We start from the raw sequence: 8,793 nt of genomic DNA on the forward strand, positions 1-8,793 counted from the left end.
TTACGTTTTGCGTTTATTAGTTCATTCGCTACCGATCCCTGAGGTTAGTTCGTCCACCCAGGATTATCTTGAGTCACGTGTCGTCGATCTTAGTTCGCTCACGTTTTTGTTCTACGTTCACTTTACTGCTTCGGTGCGTTCACTTCCGATTCATTCGCTTTGAATTTCGACAGCCAGTTTTTGCATTGTATACCTCGGAACCGTTCGATCATTTTCCCTAGTAGATTGCGCTCATGCTTTATAAGCTTAGTCGGGCAACTTAACAAAACACGACCAGTGGTCTCTCTATATGAGAGTGGCGCGGAAGCCACTGCGTTTGCGGCATTTCTCTTAGACGATTCGACGAACGGTTACATTGGCGCCCAACGCAAAAATAATTGTCCAATTATCACTGAATTTATTTTATATTTAAATACTATTTTGATCACACATACGATTGCGAAAACTTTTAGCGTTATTTTACAGTTTTCTTTCACAATATACATAGTTAGGTTTAATATATTTTTTGTATCATAGTAGGTTTTAAGGTGAATTTCAGGATATTAATGAGAATTACATTAGATTATAGAATTATTGTATTATTTTTCCATTAATTTATCATTTACATAAATTGTTGGAAAACTAAAATTGAATTCTAATCCTCATATTTCATTGTTTTTTTTTTACATTGAATTAAATAATTTTCTATATTGAATTGGTTGAACTGGTTTCTTTTGTATATATTTTTTCAGTTAATCTTTTGTTTTTTCTTTTTCTTCTCTTTCTTTCAATTAAACCATATTTTGTTTCAAATTGAATTGAAAGTGATTCATTATTGATAAAGTTAAATTTTATTTGAATTGTTGATAATTAACTACGATTGATTTTTTTTTTATTATATAACATATTTTTCTTGCACAATTCAAATAAAAAATAAAATCAAAATGGTAAGGTATTATATTCTTCCGAATGCGGATCATTTAACCGAAGAGGAGATGAATTTTGAGCTCACTCTTAGGAATGTTCAAATTGACGAGAATGCTAAGCTTGAAGATAAAACAAGAGCATTGAGATATGCATTCAAGACACAACGAATGGAGCCAAAACTGTACGATACTGGCCTTTCTATAGTTGAAGAAGCAAAAACACTTGAAAAAACAATTAAATCGTTAAAAAAAAGTTTAAGGGAAACATTCGATTATGTCGTAGTTTCCCGACTTAGGCATTATTTAATTAGATTGGCATCAGCTAGCGCAGAGAAAGAGGATGAGAAGGAGTTGAAAACGGAGTGTTGTAAAGAGATTGAAGAAATTATGCGAGCCTACAGGCAAAGAGTAACATATGACCCAGACCATTCAAATGATGAAACAGATCAAGATTTAGGTGAGGGGGCGAAGGGTTTGAAGGACTCCTGGAGGAATCCCAACCCACAAGCTTTAGCTCGAACAGCGAATCTTAATCGAAATATTATTAGAGACAAAGATGGAAAAAGTAGAACAGGTACTTGGCCAAAAGACAACATAGGAAAAGATGGAAAAGGAAGAGGATCTTTCTCGGACAGATCATTGCGCGATAAAGATGAAAAACAAGAAATTGAAGTAGACAAAACACATGGGAATCATACACCGCATGGTGGATCGACGAAACGAGTAGAAAGAACAGAGAAACAATCATCTTACAAACACGAAGCTAGAAATCACAGTGTGAAAAGTAAAAATAAAAAACAATATGAGAAAAATCGGGCATGCTATTCAGAGACAGATTATTCAGATTCCAGTGTTAGTGAAAAAACTGGAGATAGTTGGAAGAAGAGAAATATAAAAAGTCACCATAGGTCGAGAGGCAGGTGTTCAACAACCTCATCGAGTTACAGCAGTACAGATGAAGAGGAAGAGCGAGGGGAATGGGATAGATATCGAAATTCGTCTCGAAGATCGATAACACCCCAAAGACGATTTAGAAGCTTCAGAGACGATTTTTATAGATCGCGATCTAGAGTAGAAAATTGGGATATTGTATTTAGCGGCGACGCTAGATCAATGCAGGTAGAGGACTTTTTGAATAGGGTAAAAAAACTGGCTAAGCATGAGCGAGTAGGAAAAAAAGAGTTGTTAGATAGAATCCATTATAAATTGAAGGGAGAGGCTAGCGACTGGTGGTTCACCAGAGAGAACTACTGTACTTCATGGGATAAATTTGAGAGCGAAATTAGATTCAGGTTTGGTAATCCTAACAGAGATCGGGGGATACGTGCACAGCTAAGAGAGTTACGACAAAAAAGGGGGGAAACATTTGTGGCATTTGTTACAGAGGTGGAAAAATTAAATCAATGTCTCAAACACCCACATTCATCCCGCACAATCTTTGAGATCGTATGGGAAAACATGCGCCCCCATTATAGATCTAAGTTAGCTACAACACGGGTGCGCAACCTTGAGCATTTGTTAGATTTAAACCATCGCATCGATGCAACTGACTTAAGTCTTTATCGATCCGGTAATAATTTACGAAATGAGATACACAATATTGATGCACAAAGCTGTTCTGAGGAAGAAAACTCGTCGTTCGAGGAATACGCTATAAACGCTCTTCAACGCAAACCAAAAGTAACAAAAGAAACCCAAAAATCAAGCACTACACCAAGCACTCAACTACCTACAAGAACTGATAATGCGACTGTAAAATGCTGGAATTGTCAAAAATCAGGGCACCATTGGCGAACTTGCACGGAAGCCAAACTGATCTTCTGCTATGCATGTGGAAACCTTGGTCGTACCACGAGGACATGCGAACGCAATCACCAACAATTACATTTTTCCAACCAAAATGTTAATAATGAACATTCGTTAAACTAGATGCGGGATGTACCGTTTGGAACCCGTCCATCCCGCAATCGATCGAAGTGGTTCCAGAACCCAACATCTCTCTAAACTTTCAAAAATATCAAGAAACCCTACACATTAGGGTAAATCCCAACATATGTCCCAAAATACGTGTCTCAATTTTCGACACTGAAATCATTGCACTACTGGACTCAGGGGCCAGCATTAGTGTATTGAATTCCACTAAAACTGTTGAAAAACATGGCCTAAAAGTTTTTAAAGCTACGGTTACAATTAGTACAGCCGACAACACGGAACACGAATGCATTGGTTATGCAAATGTTCCCTACACATTTGCAGGTACTACTAAGATCATCCCTACAATAATAGTTCCTGCACTCTCAAAGAGTCTTATTTTAGGAATGGATTTTTGGCACGCCTTCGGTATAAGACCAATGATAAAATGTAAAAATCAGTTGGCTGAGGTAGATTTATTAGACATGAATGGTCAGCCGATGATCAATTTGATTACCCCAAATGTAGATATGGATGTAGAGTCGAACGAAAACGAACCAGAAATATGTCTTAAAATATGTTCATTAGAGTTGACAGAGAATGAAACAATCATCGCCCACAAGGCCAAACCCGAAGACGATGAATCGTTAGAATTACCATCTTTAGAACTTTCAAATGACCCTGAATTAGAAATCGACATAATAGAAACCGAACACGAGCTAACCGAAATAGAGAAACTACAGCTGAAGGAAACGCTTAAATGTTTTAATTGGACAAGTGAGAGAAAGCTAGGACGAACTAATTTAATTGAACATGAAATTGAAATAATTGAAGGTGCCAGAATGAGGGATTTACCAATGTACAAATACTCGCCAAAAGTGTGGGAAAGCATAGAAAAGGAACTAGAAAGATATGAAATGTTAGACGTGATCGAGGAGTGTACTAGTGAGTATGCCAGTCCTTTAGTGCCTGTTAAAAAATCTAACGGCCAAATTCGAGTGTGCTTGGATTCCAGGAAAATTAATTCGGTCACAAAGAAAGACGCGTATCCAATGCGCAATATGAACGAAATATTCCACAGGCTACAGAAAGCCAAATACTTTAGCATAATAGATTTAAAGGATGCTTACTTTCAAGTTCCATTAAAAGAGAGCTCTAGAAATTATACAGCATTCAGGACACCGAAGGGGCTTTTTAGATTCAAGGTCGTCCCATTCGGTTTAAAAAATGCTCCGTTTACAATGAGCAGACTCATGAATAAGGCTATGGGGTTTGACCTTGAGCCCTATGTATTCATTTATCTGGATGACATAGTTATAGCGACAGAGACCCTTGAAGATCACTTTCGACTGTTGAAAGAGGTGGCCAAACGTTTAGCCAGAGCCGGATTAACCATCTCAGTTCAAAAAAGTCGATTTTGCAGGCGCCAGGTTAAATATTTGGGATATCTCTTAACAGAAAACGGGCTAGCTATCGATGGATCCAAATTGGAGCCCATACTAAATTACCCACGACCCAAATCTATCAGAGATGTGAGAAGACTCATGGGATTGATTGGGTTTTACCAAAAATTTGTTAACAACTACAGCCACATTACCACGCCGATTACAGATTTGTTAAAAAAATCTAAGAAATTTAAGTGGACTACGGAAGCTGAACAAGCTTTGGATCAGTTAAAATCTGTATTAACATCTTCGCCAGTGCTGGCAAATCCCCGTTACGACCTTCCGTTTATTATCGAGACCGACGCATCACAGCTGGCAGTTGGGGCGGCCCTGTTACAGGACCATCCTGAAGGAAAACGAATAATTGCCTATTATAGTAAAAAACTCTCCAGTACGCAACGCAAATATGCAGCAACTGAAAAAGAATGTTTAGCGGTTTTATTGGCAATAGAAAACTTCCGCCATTATATTGAGGGTAGTAGTTTTAAAGTAATTACGGACGCGAAGAGCATTACATGGCTGTTTACAATCACTGCTGCGAACGGTAATTCTCGATTGCTTCGCTGGGCCCTAAAATTACAGTCCTATGATTTTAGTATACAATATAGAAAGGGCAAAGATAACGTGCTGGCTGACTGTCTGTCACGAATTGAAACAGTTCAAATAGTAGACGATGATTATGTAAATCTGCGTACTCAGATTGCTAATGACCCAGAAAAATACAAAGAGTTCAAAATAGTGGGAAATAGAATTTTCAAATTTGTCCAAAATACTACCAAAGTTGAGGATAAAAGGTTTCTCTGGAAGTACTACCCCCCAAAACAAGATCGAATCGAAATTATTAAAAGTGCACATGAACCTGCTCATTTCGGTTACGAGAAGACCATTTTGAAGTTAAAAGAGAAATACTTTTGGCCAGGTATGGCCATAGAAACCAAACGATTCTGTAAGGCATGCACACCTTGCAAAACCTCAAAGAGTACTAATGTTAACAGTATACCCCCGATGGGATCCCAGAAGCCAAATTGCAATCACCCTTGGCAGTTTTTAACTTTAGATTATCTGGGCCCTTTTCCACCGTCTGGCAAGGCGCGGAATACATGCCTCCTTGTCGTAACAGATGTGTTCACGAAATTTGTACTCATTCAACCATTTAAGCAAGCAACAGCTTCTACTCTCGTAAAATTTCTCGAGCAATCAATTTTCTTACTTTTTGGTGTCCCTCAGACCATCCTCACGGACAACGGGAGCCAATTTACTTCCAATCTATTTAAAAGTTTATTAGAGCATTATGGAGTAACACATTGGCTCACGCCATCCTATCACCCACAGGTGAACAACTCTGAAAGGGTCAATAGAGTAATAACGGCTGCTATTAGGGCTACAATCAAGGCAAATCATAAAACATGGGCTGAAAATATCCATGACATAGCAAATGCTATCAGGAATGCTTCACATGAATCCACGAAACATACCCCATATTTCTTAACATTTGGGCGAAACATTATTTCTGACGGTCGTGAGTATGAAACGCTCGAAGATAGCAAAGCTAACGAACATACAATTTCCCCTGAGCAGAAAAAGCTTTTGTATGACGAGGTTCGAAAAAATCTCCAGAATGCGTACCAGAAACAAGCGAGGTATTATAATTTAAGGTCAAACTCGAAGGCACCAAAATATCAGGTCGGAGAACGAGTTCTCAAGAAAACTACCTTCTTATCCGATAAAGGGAAGAATTTCTGTGCCAAGCTGGCTCCTAGATACACGGAAGCAACTGTAACAAGAGTGCTAGGGGACAGCTATGAACTAGCAGATAACTCAGGAAAACGTATAGGAATCTTCCATGCGACCTTCCTCAAAAAGTTTTAGAGAACAGAAAAAGTTGATTAAGCTATGAATTCATCACTACGATAATTACAAAAGGCTAAAATTGTCTGCAAAAACACGTCTGAACTTCGGTTTCAATAAAGCGGTCATCAAAATAAACACTAAAGTCGATTTTTATTCTATCAGCATTCATTTCTGCAATCATTGCACACAAGAGAATAAACAAAATTTACACAGAACTGTTCACGTTAACATTCACTTTCATGTTGAATTATGTTGACGATAGATGACTTGATTTACACATAGATGAACTCGTAGCATAAATCGATAGTGAGCAGCAATAGGATCCATGTTATATTCATCTGTAGGTATGTGTTCGTAAAACATACTTTTCGTGTTCATGGGTTGATTGGTATGCCGTGATGAAAATCGTATATTGTAGAGCTATTCATTCAAATTTTATCTGTAAATAGAAACAAATTAATTAGTAGTAACCGTATTTAGTAGTTTAGATAAATACTCCCCGGGTTTATTAAGATAATCAGTCAAATTTCGAAGATTTTCTTGCAGCTCCATTGTAAAAACGTTCGTATCCACTTTTCTCTTGTTGCTTTTGTCAGTTTGACACTTAGATGCTTTAGCAGCTCTGTCAAAACTAGCGCAGGGGTGGACATGATGCTGTCAGTTTTGATGCGATGTTTTTTCTTGACTAAAAGCAGTCACAGGGAGGGCTGTGATGACATAATATTTTATTAGTGTTGGTCAACACAAGGTTGATGTGGTAGAATATTATGAATCTCAGTTATTTACGTATATGTGCTGAGATCAACAAATTGTCAAAATTAGTTTGATGTAGTTGATATGCAGCCGATTTGAAGAGTATAGTTATCACTTTACAAAACAAGTCGAATCAAGATCGATGCAGTAAAGGATGCATATATCTGTTATGAGTTTTACGTTCTATTTACAATCTCTAAGTTTAAGCTATAGAAGGGTTGGAAATGGTCCAATAGGGTAGCTTTTTTGTAAATATTGCAACGATAACGAGACAGCTGAAATTCCACGCAGCGTTAGGTTTATAGAGTTGAGAAATTCAGTGTTATTACAATTGGACAGATTTGTTATTTCAAAATATTTCATTTATTTGGGTTATGAAAATTTGATCAATCTCACATTGATCAAATTTTCATAAAACTGCGTGATGTGATGTAACGTTCTCCGTCTTTTCGTCTAAAAGTCTTTTGTTTTTTTTTATATATATATCTTTGTTTATCAAATTTCATAATATGTTTTTTTCTGTAAATATGTAAATAAACGAGGCAAACTGATTTGAAATATTTATAAAAGCACCAGTACAACAATTTTGGTTTGCTATAATTTTATAGCAACTTTTGATAATTTTAAGAACCATTCACATATCAGCCGAATATTTTATATTTTTTGTACAGAAGCTTTTTAGGATAAAAGCTTAGTAGTAAAGTAACTTAAATGTAGATGGCCCATGAATTCAATAATCTCGTCTAATATTGTTTAAATGTATGTGTAAGTGTTAACTGTCAGAATATATGACTAAGCATTCTAAAGCATGAAGATTACATTTTCTCAAATCTTTACTCACTTTTAAATCGTCTTGGCTGAAGAGTGGAAGCAAGTTCGGTGAATAATTTACGTTTTTATTTGATTCGAAGGTTAGTCAGAAGTGCAAAGTGAATAAAAATCTTGAAGTGAATTTAGGTGCAGTATAGTGAACATTAATTTAATTTAACTTTTCTTTTCTTTTGACGAACAATAGTTTTTTGATTAATTTTTCACGCGGAACAAAGGCTCTGCTCTCGAGCAATTATTTATCGTACAAAAGGTAATTCTTTTCTTTGAATTCATTTATTCTATTATATTCCTAATCGGAGATTCATTGGACAGCAGCGTCCGATTGACGCTTTTTGTACGGGCTAAAAAGCTCTACGGCCTTTTTCGGCCATTACTACTCCACGAGGTGGACATCTGGACCGTGCAGGCCCGCCATTACGGTAGCCAAACGGGTATAGAGGCCCTCCGACCTGCCGAGAATCCGGAGAAGGTTCATTCCGTCACGGTGGTCGCGTAGTCCCGAAGGCGAAGACCAGTTGGAGGCACGTTGGCCTTCTACGAGAGGAGACGGTAGAGTATCGGACATCAGCCATTGCCCATACCCGCAACTTTACTTCGGCCTATCACGCACGTGTGCCCCTCCCGGCGACGCTTCTGCCGAGGAGTCGGGGTGTTTCCTGAAACGCATGGTTCGGACACCCGCTGCAGCCGGTACCCAGTGCTGAACATCACGCGACGTCGCTACACCCCTGCCGGTTCGCTCAGCTGCCAGCATTAACATAAATCCTGATCAGGTATGTCGTTAACCATGGCCATGTCACTCACACTACAACACTCACACTTACACCTTACACATAAATGAATTACCCGAAAAAATGAATACAATACATAAATGAATTCAATCTAAATTACGTTTTGCGTTTATTAGTTCATTCGCTACCGATCCCTGAGGTTAGTTCGTCCACCCAGGATTATCTTGAGTCACGTGTCGTCGATCTTAGTTCGCTCACGTTTTTGTTCTACGTTCACTTTACTGCTTCGGTGCGTTCACTTCCGATTCATTCGCTTTGAATTTCGACAGCCAGTTTTTGCATTGTATACCTCGGAACCGTTCGATC

At 37.9% G+C, this 8,793-nt stretch overlaps 1 long non-coding RNA gene across 1 annotated transcript; it reads left to right on the forward strand.

Annotated features, from left to right (window-relative positions):
- Nucleotides 1–6,241: 6,241 nt before the first annotated feature.
- Nucleotides 6,242–8,583, forward strand: LOC110679068. The gene is made up of 3 exons (XR_002502189.1): nucleotides 6,242–7,776; nucleotides 7,881–7,946; nucleotides 8,009–8,583. It is a non-coding gene; the product is annotated as an uncharacterized LOC110679068 (long non-coding RNA).
- The last annotated feature ends 210 nt before the right edge of the window (nucleotides 8,584–8,793 follow it).

Source organism: Aedes aegypti, chromosome 1, assembly GCF_002204515.2.
Source record: "Aedes aegypti strain LVP_AGWG chromosome 1, AaegL5.0 Primary Assembly, whole genome shotgun sequence".
In the NCBI taxonomy this organism is placed as follows: Eukaryota; Metazoa; Arthropoda; class Insecta; order Diptera; family Culicidae; genus Aedes; species Aedes aegypti.